This window comes from Talpa occidentalis, unplaced genomic scaffold, assembly GCF_014898055.3.
Source record: "Talpa occidentalis isolate TD23 unplaced genomic scaffold, MPIMG_talOcc4v2.1 talOcc4.15, whole genome shotgun sequence".
NCBI lineage: Eukaryota > Metazoa > Chordata > Mammalia > Eulipotyphla > Talpidae > Talpa > Talpa occidentalis.
The window spans coordinates 43,201,662-43,212,970 of NW_023601543.1; the positions used below are offsets into that span (position 1 = coordinate 43,201,662).

The 11,309-nt window shown below is 50.1% G+C and overlaps 2 long non-coding RNA genes across 5 annotated transcripts in view; one reads left to right on the top strand and one right to left on the bottom strand.

The window, feature by feature from the left end:
• The window catches only part of LOC129145873 (uncharacterized), a 29,215-nt gene extending 27,818 nt beyond the window's left edge, over positions 1 to 1,397 (bottom strand). The window contains exon 1 of the long non-coding RNA XR_008551997.1: positions 406 to 1,397. This is a non-coding gene — a long non-coding RNA (uncharacterized LOC129145873). The remainder of the gene's footprint in view (positions 1 to 405) is intronic.
• The window catches only part of LOC119245610 (uncharacterized), a 30,363-nt gene extending 19,451 nt beyond the window's left edge, over positions 1 to 10,912 (top strand). Inside the window, exons 3-5 of one of the 4 annotated variants that reach the window (XR_008551996.1) lie at positions 712 to 1,058; positions 4,597 to 4,695; positions 6,257 to 7,081. This is a non-coding gene — a long non-coding RNA (uncharacterized LOC119245610). Of the gene's footprint in view, positions 1 to 711; positions 1,059 to 4,596; positions 4,737 to 6,256; positions 7,082 to 8,351 lie in introns of those variants that run through there. The other 3 variants (XR_008551995.1, XR_008551993.1, XR_008551994.1) reach the window with 3 other exon arrangements.
• The last annotated feature ends 397 nt before the right edge of the window (positions 10,913 to 11,309 follow it).

An 11,309-nucleotide genomic window follows, 5' to 3' on the forward strand; every position in this document is an offset into this window, starting at 1 on the left:
TGACCTCAAAACAGTCTCCAGTGTGTAGTTTGAGCTCCGGCCTCTCCTCCCTACACACCCAGGAGACGTGTGTCCCAAAGGCAGGGATTTATGGGGACCGGATTAGCAGTCATTCGCCAACAGTTAGGGGAGCTCTTAGTGTGTCTGTGTAGGGAAGGCTGCTGCCACTTGATCCCTAAGTGGATGGTTACAGCGGAAGGAATGAGCCCAGGGGCCTGCAGTCCCATCCACAGGCAGCGGGGAAAAACAGATCTTGTGACTATGACAGCAGTTTTGCTTAGATCTGAGGCCTTTGGATCCTGGAGCCTGGTCCAGAACTGGAGGATGCATCTGTCTGACCATCTGCGGTAGCCTGCTCCCCACCTCTATTCGTCACCCAGGGATCGGGGTACAGATTATACTCACATTTTTGGTCCTATGCCTTCTGTGTTCTTCTAGCTTCCAAGCCCCCTTGTCCCCCTTAATTTTGCAGCTGCACCTCCACATCTAGACTCTATTCTCTGTCATTTCAGCTGAGGCAGTAGGGCCATCTGTCATTTTCCTCCACAGTAGCTGGGGAGCTTGGGGAGTGCTGTGCAGTAAGAAAGCCGGAAGTTTTAGCTCTTACCCCTGTGGCTATTGTTTCTGGAGTGCTAAGTCTTCTTGGCTTCTCCTGGCTTTGAGATGCTTCCCAGTACTTTTAAACTATTTTTTTCTTGTGTTCTTTTCTAGGATTCCTGATTGTCATCTGTGGGATGGTTAACGTGACTTTGTCGTTCATTTCATTCTTCCTTCACAAGCATCCTGGAACCCAAAGAGATAGGAAACTGAGGACATTCGTGCAGGTGTTTTAAAGAACAGCAACGGGGAGATTTGGCATCCGATAGGTGAAACTGTCCCCCACGATTACTCCATACACTGAGACTCCTTCAAAAGAGATACACCAGGCTGACGTAAACGCACAGAAGCAGGAACATGTAATGCCCACAGCCGAGACTCTTTTTCTTCCTATCCCACGTGGGTCCGATTAAATGCCAAGGGTCCTGGGGAGTCCACAGTGCAACTATGGAATCAGACAGGTAGGTTCTCCTCTCCGTGTGCTCAGGCAGCCCAGTCAGGAGTGGGTTCCCCGGGGCTCCAAGACTTGCAGTTCCCATGGACGCGGAAACACTGCGTGCCTGGCAGTGAGCTCGCTTGTCCCAGGCTCTGCCCCCGGGTGCTGGCTGTGTCTGGAGAGGACCTGAAGTGCAAGGTGGGCCTTGGCAAGTGTCTGTGGGACAGTGGAAACCTTGTTTCTTGGTGATACCGGCCCTGAGCAAGGACACAGTGGTTTCGTGTTCTGTTTCTTAATTCTTGGCGTAGAGACGGGGGAGTGTCCCCAGCAAGGTCAGTTTATGAGTCTCTGCTGGGTGCCTGCAGATGTTTTTCTCGCTTCATGCCTACTCCCCACTTAAACACGCTCAGCATAAAAACCCCTGGGTCCCATCATGTCGGCTCCTCCGGGGCCTGGGGATTCATTTCCTCCAGCCCCGTGAGAGTTCCAAGAGTTTGCAGGGTTCGTGAGAATCTCACACTGTCAGTGTGTATACGTCGTGGGGATCCCAGCTGATGCCAGTATTGAGGTTTGGTACAAGCCGTGAGGGAGTAGGAAGGGGAGCGCTCTGCGAAAGTCCTTGTTCCCCACGACAACAGAAAGTCGAGATTTCCCGTTGCCCATGTCTTGGCAAATTCCTTGAAAATATCTGGTTTGGACATCACTCCTCATGAAAGTTATGTTCCTTAGTTTCTTAGATAAAAGATTTCCTTTGGTCAGTTTTGTGGAAACCTCTTTTTGATGTATTTGTTGGGCAGCACGTACCCGTGCTTTCTCCTTATAGAGTCATTTAAAGTTTTAGTCTTTGTCGCCCACGTCACACAGTGCTTTCACCCAGTAACGCTATGTGGAGCCGTGTTGTGTGTGTATTAAATGCTTTTATAGTTGTCCAAGCTGCCTGGCTATTACTTTGTACTTTGCATCTGTAAAATGTGGTTGTCCCCTGTATTTGCATTTCTCATTCACTGTGCTTTGTGTTTTCAATTAGTATTACTGCATATTTGTGAAGGTGGTAGAGGCAGGAAGGGCACAGTCCAGGATCTCTATGATCGGAGTTGACGGGTATAGGAGGAGTGCTGGCGCCTTCGGTGGCTTTTCAGGCTTTTATTGCCATTTCACCAGGTACATACATGGCAGTCTGGGGTGCCGGCGGGGGGGCAGGAGGCTGGCAGGCCTCCCAGCCCCGGCGAATCTTCACTCTTCTGGGCTCTCTGGCGTTCGTTCTCTCGTCGTCTCTGCTTCTCCTTCTCTCTCGTTCTCTTCTGGTTCTCTTCCTGCGACGCTGCCCTTATTAGCCCGGCCTCTCAGCCCGGGTGTACCCACCTACGCATGTCCATCCCCTACGCTAGTTGTCTGCCATCAGGCATGCATTTGAGCTAATGGCGGGAGGGCGGGAAAACCTGATAGTTTTTATTTACCCTGCAAGGTGTTATCTGTCATACAGCAGAGTGTTCCAGAAGCAATTGTTGGGGGTGAGGCCTAGTGGCGGGAGCAGGGTCTTTTAATCAAACCACACTCAAATGTATTCAGTCTTACTTGCGTGCAAGACTTGATCTCCTAAGAGCCACATAATCCCTTGTTTTCTAAATACAGGGAGGGCAGCTCCTGTGTTTAACCATTGCTGTTAGCTGAGTCCTTGAACCACCTGAGATCACTTTTCTGGTTTTCCCATCATGCACTATCACTGACCTTGATGACAAGATGCTGCCAGTTTTCTCTAAGAGCTACTCCTTGCTTCCGGCACAGGCTCAGTCCCGGGCTGTGAGGTCAGGTGTCCTGGGGTCATGAGCTCCACTCACCCATGCAGCTTCTCTGTGACCCAGATGGCCGGTGCCCTGTTAATCCACAGCAGATGCTATTTGCCAGTTGCTGTTCCAGAGCGGAGGAACAGATAGATGTAAGACTGATTTGCGAAGTTTGTTCCAGGTGACCAGGGGGAGGATTGTTTTCTTTCTGATCCCTCACTCCTGCCCCCTGTGACGTCCTCCACCTCCACCCTGGAGGTCAGAGCACCTCGCAGGGGCCTCTTGCGGCAAATGGACCGAGCCCCGGTCTGCAGGACAGTTTCCTGCACGCCTTCCTGGAGACCAGAGCCGTGAGATTCCCCTGGAGGAGCAGACTGTCACTCATGGCTGCACACATCTAGGGGAAGCCACCACTCCCCCGAGACCTGTTGCAGAGAAAAATTTCAGAGCCTGCAGGACAGGGCTAGGCTGTCGCGGATGACAACGATGCTGTACCCAGAGGCCTGTGTAAGGCGTGTGGGTAGGAATTTCAAGGGCCTGCTAGGCCATCCCTACTAGGCCTCCTTGGAACACATCTCGCCGCTGCCCTGCACTGAAAAGACAGAAGGGAAGGGGATCCCCTGTGCCCATGCTGGCAGCGCTGACATGGCTCCCCCAGAGGAACGTGTGAACCGAGTGAATGTTCTGTTTGGGAAGGGGAAAGCATGCAGCCGCGTCAAAGAAGAGGGGGAGGTAGCTCCTATCTGAGGTCCAGTGGCCCCTCCCCATCTGCCCTGTGCCCACCCCGGCTATTGCTCCTTCCAGATCTGTCTGACCCTGTTTTGCATGCCTGGTGCCCAGAACTGTGGTTCTCAGTGTGACTCTGGTCTGCGTTAGAAATTAGGAGGACTGCTGGCCTGAGGCTGGGGCTTATAAGGGCAGAAAAAAAGAGAAAAGAGAGAAATTAGCAGGACTGTGTATACCAGGAGCACCAGGAGGACTGGCCAAGGACTTGGAGGCGTTTCTAGAAAGAAGCTGTACAAACTGGGGCAGGAGAGGGCGAGGGGAGGGGCAGAAAAGGCCTCTGCTCAGGGATGGAAGTAAAGGCCAGGCTGCCAGCCTCTCTCTGAGGTCGCTCTCAGCTCTTGTGTTTAATCTGGGCTGATGCACACATGTATGTATGCATGTATGTGCGTGCGCGTGCATGCACACCCACGGCTGCAAATCAGCCATCGCTGCTGTGAGGGTGGGTAGTGGTGTGTGTTTGGCTTCCAGAAACATCACAGTGGTAGACAGTCTGTCTATTCTGTCCTTGTCCTCCTTGTCCTCTTCTTTCTTCATCCTCGCCCACCTCCTGCCCTGCTCCCTCTCATTTCTCTCTAACTCCCATTTCTTCCTTTGTTCTTCTCCTATTTTAATAGCTCTCCCTGTGTTCTCACAGTGTGTGGCCTTAGGACCTCACCCCCATGGCCCTACTCCAGACCCCTGTGTTCAAGGCCCTGCAGGGTCGCTTGATTATGACTCCTCTTTGCTAGTAGTTCCTTCTCCCGGGCCAGCTTGAAGTGTCCTAACTCTGACCCAACTGGCAAGGTTGCCCCAGCCCCAGTGTTCCCAGTACAGTCACCAAGGAAATCCCTGTGATACCTGCAGTTCTTTACACACGTGAGCCACATCCACTGCAGGCCCCCCCTCATTCCCACCAGCTTCTGCTGTGCCTGTGTCCGTGTCAGTTCTGAAAACCGTCACGGTTTTCTCCGGTTGCGCAGGGTAGGTATCTCAAATTAACAAAATCCTCTTCAGATCCAGGTCAGCTGGTCCCACAGTCGGAGCCGGGGGCACCAGGGCCCTGCAGGAACATGCACAGGGGATACGTCTTCCATCGTGGCCCCTGATACCCAGGTGTGAGCACACCCTCCTCATGGTTTATTTCTACACAAGTGCCAGGTACTAAGTAAATTCGGCATCCTCCTGGCTCTCCTGCTAGACAGAGCCCTGCAGGGGCATCAGGAGTGCTGGGATTCCCTCCCAGCTTTGCCAGTAACCTGGAGTCTGACTTGGGGGTGTCATCTCCTTACTCTGGGTATCCTGGCTTCCACATCTGTGTGCCGATGGGGCCTCTTAGGCACCCGCAAATTAGTGTCATGCTCCCCAAGCTACCTCTGCCTATCATTACCAGCTGCTGCTCAGAGAAGGGGTTGGCTCCAAGGGGGACCTCAGTAAGAGACAAGGAGGTGTCCTTTCCCACTTCCCTCACTTCATGGCACCAGCCTTCTCTTCCCTAGATGAGAGGGTCCTTCCCTTGTGGCCTCACAAATCGCCTAGAATTGCCTGAAAAGTAAGGCCAAGGCCTGGCTCACACTGTTTTGCCCTAATTCTCGCGGCCCCTCCGTTTACCTGGGCTACAGTGAAAGAGCCGCGTCTGGCCCAGAAGGGACTGTGTGGCTTTGGGCAGGTTGTTTCCCTTCCCTGGGCCTCTTGTTGGCAGAATGAGGAGGTTGGCCACCGTGGTCGCCAAGTGCAGGGCCCCTGGGGTCCCCGAGGACGCCCCGGCACAGTCTTCGGGAGCCCAGCACTCTGGTCACAGCTCTGCACTAACCCAGCATGTGATTTCTTTCCAGTCCTTTCCCACTTTGGACCCTCAGTTTCTCATCTGTGACCGACAGTTGAGGGCCCTTAAACTTCTGCAAATAAGGACCCTGTGCGTCCTGACTGTGTCCCTAACTGGCCTGGATCTTTTCCAAACCCACACCCGAGACCCTGCGAGCCTCCGAGCATTTTCTTAGGCTCCGGTTACTTCCTGGGAGCTCTAGGGAAGAGCCTTTGCCCTTGTGTTTGGTGCTTCATTTTCCCACGCAAACCTTCAGCTCCCTCTGCCCGGGGGCCTGGGTTCCTGTCCTGATGAGCTTTTAATGACAAGAGGTTGTCAGTTCCTCAGGAAAGTGTTCTCTTCACTCTGGGCCCTTTCCCCCCTGCTGCCCCCCTCCTAGCTCAGGTTCCCTCTTGTTTCAACCCAGTGAGCACAGCTCCTGGCTGCATCACCATAGCAACCGGAAGCTAGGGCCAATTAAACCATGGCTGAGTCATTAGACACCTAAGCTGGTGATAGAGTCCAGAATACTGGATGGAGGGGAGAGGCTGGCAGGAAGGGAAACGAGCAGGTCTTAGGTGAAGAGAAGTGGGCGGCTGAGGGGCCGGGGGCTGCAAACCATCGCTCCCCTCGAGTCAGCGGGCCCCCGTGAACACCCCGTGAACCCCTGGGCAGCTGCCTTCAGCCAGCAGGCCTGAGGGAGGGCCGACCAGGCCCCTTCCCCCATCGGGAAAGCAATTCTTCACACCCCGCTGCCAGTGCCCCAACTCAGGAATCTCACCCTGGATTTTTCCATTAAACTCAGAGTAACAGGGAGCGTCCACGACTGACTCCACCCTGTGGTCTAACTCGTGGCTCTCCCTGTCCTTCAAGCACGCTGTGGCAATTTGGCTGGTGAAGAAAGACTTTTCTATTGGGACGACATGGATGGAACTCGAGGGAACCAGGCTGAGGGGAATGTCGGAAGGTTAAACACAAACACCGTGTTAGTTCACTCATCTGTGGAAGATAGAGAAACAAAACAAAGGAACCGTTGGAGTCTGACAAGAGACCTGAGGCTACCGGAGGAGCAGGGACTGGGGGTGGGAGCAAAGGGTCGAGGGGCTGATGGACTGTGGTGGACGGTCATGGTCCTCTTGTGGCGGGCGTGGTGTGGGGCCAGACATTTGAAGAAGAGTGAGCGTGTCCCTCTGAAACAGAGACAGCAAAACAGTGTGACATCGTGGACCAGTGTTGCCTTAATAGAAAACAAAAGGAAGACTGAAAACATAAATGGCTTTTTTCCCCCTGGCTTGAAGCCCTCTTCCCCAGTCAAGGCCCCTGCTGCCCTGGCTTCCTTTCTTGGGTTTTTAATCACAAAAGGCCATCAATTCGTGTAATTCGGGTATTCAAGTTACACTTCTTCTCCCCTCCCCAGAAGACTGGCCTTCCACCTTTCCAGCTCCCTTTTTCTTTCAGTTAGTGAGGCAAGCTCTTGGCAGGGTTGCCATGGCAACCAAACTACCAGGCTGATTAGGCCATTGAGGATCTGCACACTGACACTCTGAGCTGATTATGGATCTGGAAGCTTGGATGACGGAGCCGGACTGCTGGAAGGAAGACAAAGAGCCCCTTAGCTGGTGAGGAGGGGCAGGTGAGCTCCTCAGGGCATCAGCCAACCTTCTGTGCCTCAATTCATCTTTAGCCCCTGTGTTCTTCAGGGAAGGAGAAGGGAGAGGCAGGAGGGAGAGGAGACTGGCCCTATTCACGATGCAAGTCTGAGTTTGGACATAAGCACCTACGCCCTTAGGCTCACCCCTGCCATGTCCCCAACCCACACCTGCGGATGCCTTCCCCATCGGGTATCCTTCCTTCCTGACAAGTTACCTGGCACATAGATGCTCTTAGCACTGGCTGCCCAGCAGTCCCACTGGACAGAGCGCTACAAGACAGAGCACACTGAGAACACCTTGGAATGGAAACAAGTCCAGACTTCCTAACCCGGTGGATTTTTCTGGACAATGCCTCTAGTGAAGCGCCTATGCCTTCTGACTTAAGGCGCCCTTTTCACTGTCTGCATCCTCTGCCTTCTGGTGGTGGGGGTGGTACTGCCTGAGGGTGGGAGACAGCAAGGGTTGCATGAGGCTGTGAATCACCAAAGGCCCTGAGAGTGGTAGGTTTTTCTCACCTGCAAGGCTTTCCTCCTCCTCCTCTTGATCCCCCTCTACATTCCCAGGCTTCCACTCACTTGCCCTGAGGGGGCAGAGCTCCTGTCCACATCCCCATAGTAACCAGAGGAGGGTGGGCACTCATTTGACTCCCAAGCTTATGAGCATAGTGTCTTTTGGAGAGGGCTTGACTTTGGGAAGGAACCATCATTAACGGTCAGCGGGAGAGAAGCAGGCTGGGAGGCTCTTCGTGGTCCAGCACACTCCCACCTCATTCCTCACCCCCGTGCCTCCAGGCGAGGGGATAGTCAGAACTGACTGCTCCCTGTGGGCACCAGGGCCTGTGTCTGGACCAGACTGCGTGTGCTTTGCCCTGGCCCCTACCAGGGCAGCACTACCAGGCTCTGGATACCCCAGAATCCCACCTTGTTACCAAACAGGCACCCTTGAGTGAACAGATGTGCTGTCCCAGGACTGCGCCTCTGGTGCTTAGAACAGTGTAAGAAACTTGTGGCCCAGTTCTGTTTTGCTCTCTCCTAAGTACGACCTAGAGACCACAATGGTAGCAGTTTTCTGTCCCTCCTTTATTTCAATTATACATTCCTTTGTCCAGCCATTATCCCTTTATCAATTTATGTTATAATTTGGATGCATTTTATTTCTTTATTTTAGGCATTTTTATCATGTGTCTTAATTAACCAAAGATGCAGTGGCAATGCACATGGATTGTAATTATCATGGAGAATCCACATATCAAACAACATTCAGTGGGTTCTAACTATACTTTCTAATACCCCTGTCCCCCTCCTTGTTACCAACAGGCACCCTTGAGTGAACATATGTGCTGTCCCAGGACTGGGCCTCTGGTGCTTAGGACAGTGTCGGAATCACAGTAAGGCCCCTTGATGCAAACTCCTATACTTTCCCGGTCCACTCCTTCCATGTTAGATCTTGCAATTCACATCACATCTCTCCTTACACCTCCATCTATGCGAACAGCCAAATTTGGGTCAATGGTTCTGAGAACATGGAAGGAAGCCCTTACAGAACTTCCCTCCTAGCCACAGTTGAAACTAGATACTCTGCCTTCCATGTTGTCATTATGGATAACTGTCTACACCCCTATCAAAATCCAGGCCTGGAGCTGGGCACTACCTTCATCTCTGCTTGATGAACTCGATGAGTCAGTGTTGCCTGAGGAATGCTCCTCGAGTTCTCCACCACATCACTGATTCTGCCTTCTTTGCTGGATGAGTCCCATTCAACTGTTCTACAAAGTCTCACAGTTTAAGAATAGAACAAGAAGCAAACAAACAAAACTGAACTGCACAATCCCTCCAACTATACCAACCAACCACATTATATAGTTGTGCTCAGAAACCCAAAGGCTGAACCACGAAGTGGCTTCCACAAAGGAAGCATTTTGTTAGCAAGTGGTGCCATGTCAGGAGGACAGCAGAGTCAGTCCTCAGAAAAGGCTGCCTTCCCCAGTGGCAAGTGAAGAAAGATTGTATAGGGAAGAAAGGAATGCGGAGACATGCAAGAGTGGGGAGGGCTTCTACACGCTCAAGTCTGGGGGTACCGGGTCTAGGGATAGTCAATCACAGTACTATTTTTTTAAAAGATTTATTATGTATACAAGAGCTGGGGTACAGGCCAGAGACGTGGGGTAGGGGGTGAGAGTATTCACCAGAGACAGAGTAGGGGAACAGAGCAGGCAGGTCAATCACAATACTATTGATAGTATTTCTGTAGTAGTTGCTCTCTTCTCTGTTATTAGAAGGACACTTGGTTGTTTGTCCCACTATAGAGAGCTGTGTGGAGATTCCTCAACCTACTAAACGTAGAGCTTCCATATGATCCAGCAATTCCACTCCTAGGTATTTACCCAAAGGACACAGAAACATCAATTCCAAAGAGCACCTGCACCCCTATGTTTATAGCAGCACTATTTACAATAGCTAAGCTTTGGAAACAACCCAAATGCCCAAAAATAGATGACTGGATCAAGAAGATGTGGTACACATACCCCATGGAATATTACTCGGCCTTCAAAAAAGATAAACACATGCAATTTGCAGCAACATGGATGGCGCTGGAAGGGATCATGCTCAGTGAAATAAGCCAGAAAGAAAAAGAAAAATACCGGATGGTCTCACTCATAGCAGGAATCTAGAAAACCTAAATAAGGGACCAGGAAAAAGAATAACTATAAGAAAGAAAAAATCAAAATCAACAAACAACTATGAACCAGAGACACACTATGGGGGGGGCAGGGAAAGGAGGGATTGGGATCAAAACAAGGGGTTGCAATTGTATGGGGAATATAAAAATAAAATTTAAAATAAAAGGATTAGGTTTTATAATGAAAAAAAAAAAAGGAGAAGGACACTTGGTTGTTTGTCAAGCACTGATATAATTAGCATCCTGAAAAGGAACAGAAACTTTTTGCTAAGCACTGGGCACAGCCCTGAGGAATGCAACACACTGGCTTCTAAGGCAGGGGTCATGTCCTTATTTTTGATACAGGCCGGATCACACATCTACTGCATCATCTTCTCTCTACTTCCTTGTTACAACAAAGTTCCTCAAAACTCATTGTTTTTCAGACCTCCATTTTTTGATTTCCATTTTCACTTGAATGTACCCCACTAGCCCAATCAAGCTTTCGTTACCACTCTCCAGTGAAATTGCTCTTCACCAGGACCTGCACATTGCTAAATTTGGCCATTTCAATGCTTGTCTTACTTGATTAATTAGTAGCCTTTGGCACAGTTGATCACTTCCTCCTGTTGCAATACTTGCATCACTTTACAGGACATTTTTGTCTCTTGGCCTTCCTTCTGCTGCAGGGTCTGCTATTTTCCAGTGTTCTGGCTAGTTGCTCTCTGTACTGGAGTACTCTGAGTTTCAACACTTAGATTTATTTTCTTCCCTATTTATGCTCACTCCCCACAGAATCATGCATAGTTCCATCATTTTGATCATATCCACACATAGGAATGTCACACATTAATGTTTCAAGTCCAGTCTTCTCCCTAAACTCCAGGTTCATATATTCAATTGCTTACTCAACATAACCAACTGGATAGCTAATGCGTATCTCCATTTCAAATTCATCATATACTGAACTAGGTCACTTATTCTACCTCTCATCAAAGCTACTCCTATTATTTTCCCAATCTTACGACTTTTTAACACTCACCCACCAATTTGGTGATTTAAATTCTACTAGATAATTATTTCTCTAATTTATCTGGCTTTTAAAATTCTTTTGCATAACTACTTCTCTTTATTTTCTTAGTTTCTTCTCTATTGCGGCATAAAAAACATACAAAACACTCAAGCAGTACCTGGATGTTCCTAACCAAAACAAAAAAAGTATAGGATGTAAAGCAGTTTCAAGGAATTAGGAATTAAAATTTCAAATTTTAATTTGAGAACCAAGTTGACATGACCCATTTACCTCAACTCTCTGAACTGTGATGACCTTTTGGATTCACAAGTTCAGGTCTCAAAATCATAGGACCTCCACACTCCCAGTGTTGCAGCTCCCTCTAAAGAATTGGCAAGGTGCACCCACAGAAAGTATTGCCTTTTACCCAAACTCTATGTAATTTTGAGTTTTTTCTTTGGTTGCTGAGGCATCTGCTCAGGGTCTGTTGAATATAGTCAACATTCACCTTGAAGGAGAAGACTGCCTCAGTAAGTTATTCTCCCATTTTTCTCCAGCAGGGATAGCTACCCCTTCAGTTTTTCTTCGCGATACCTCCCAATGG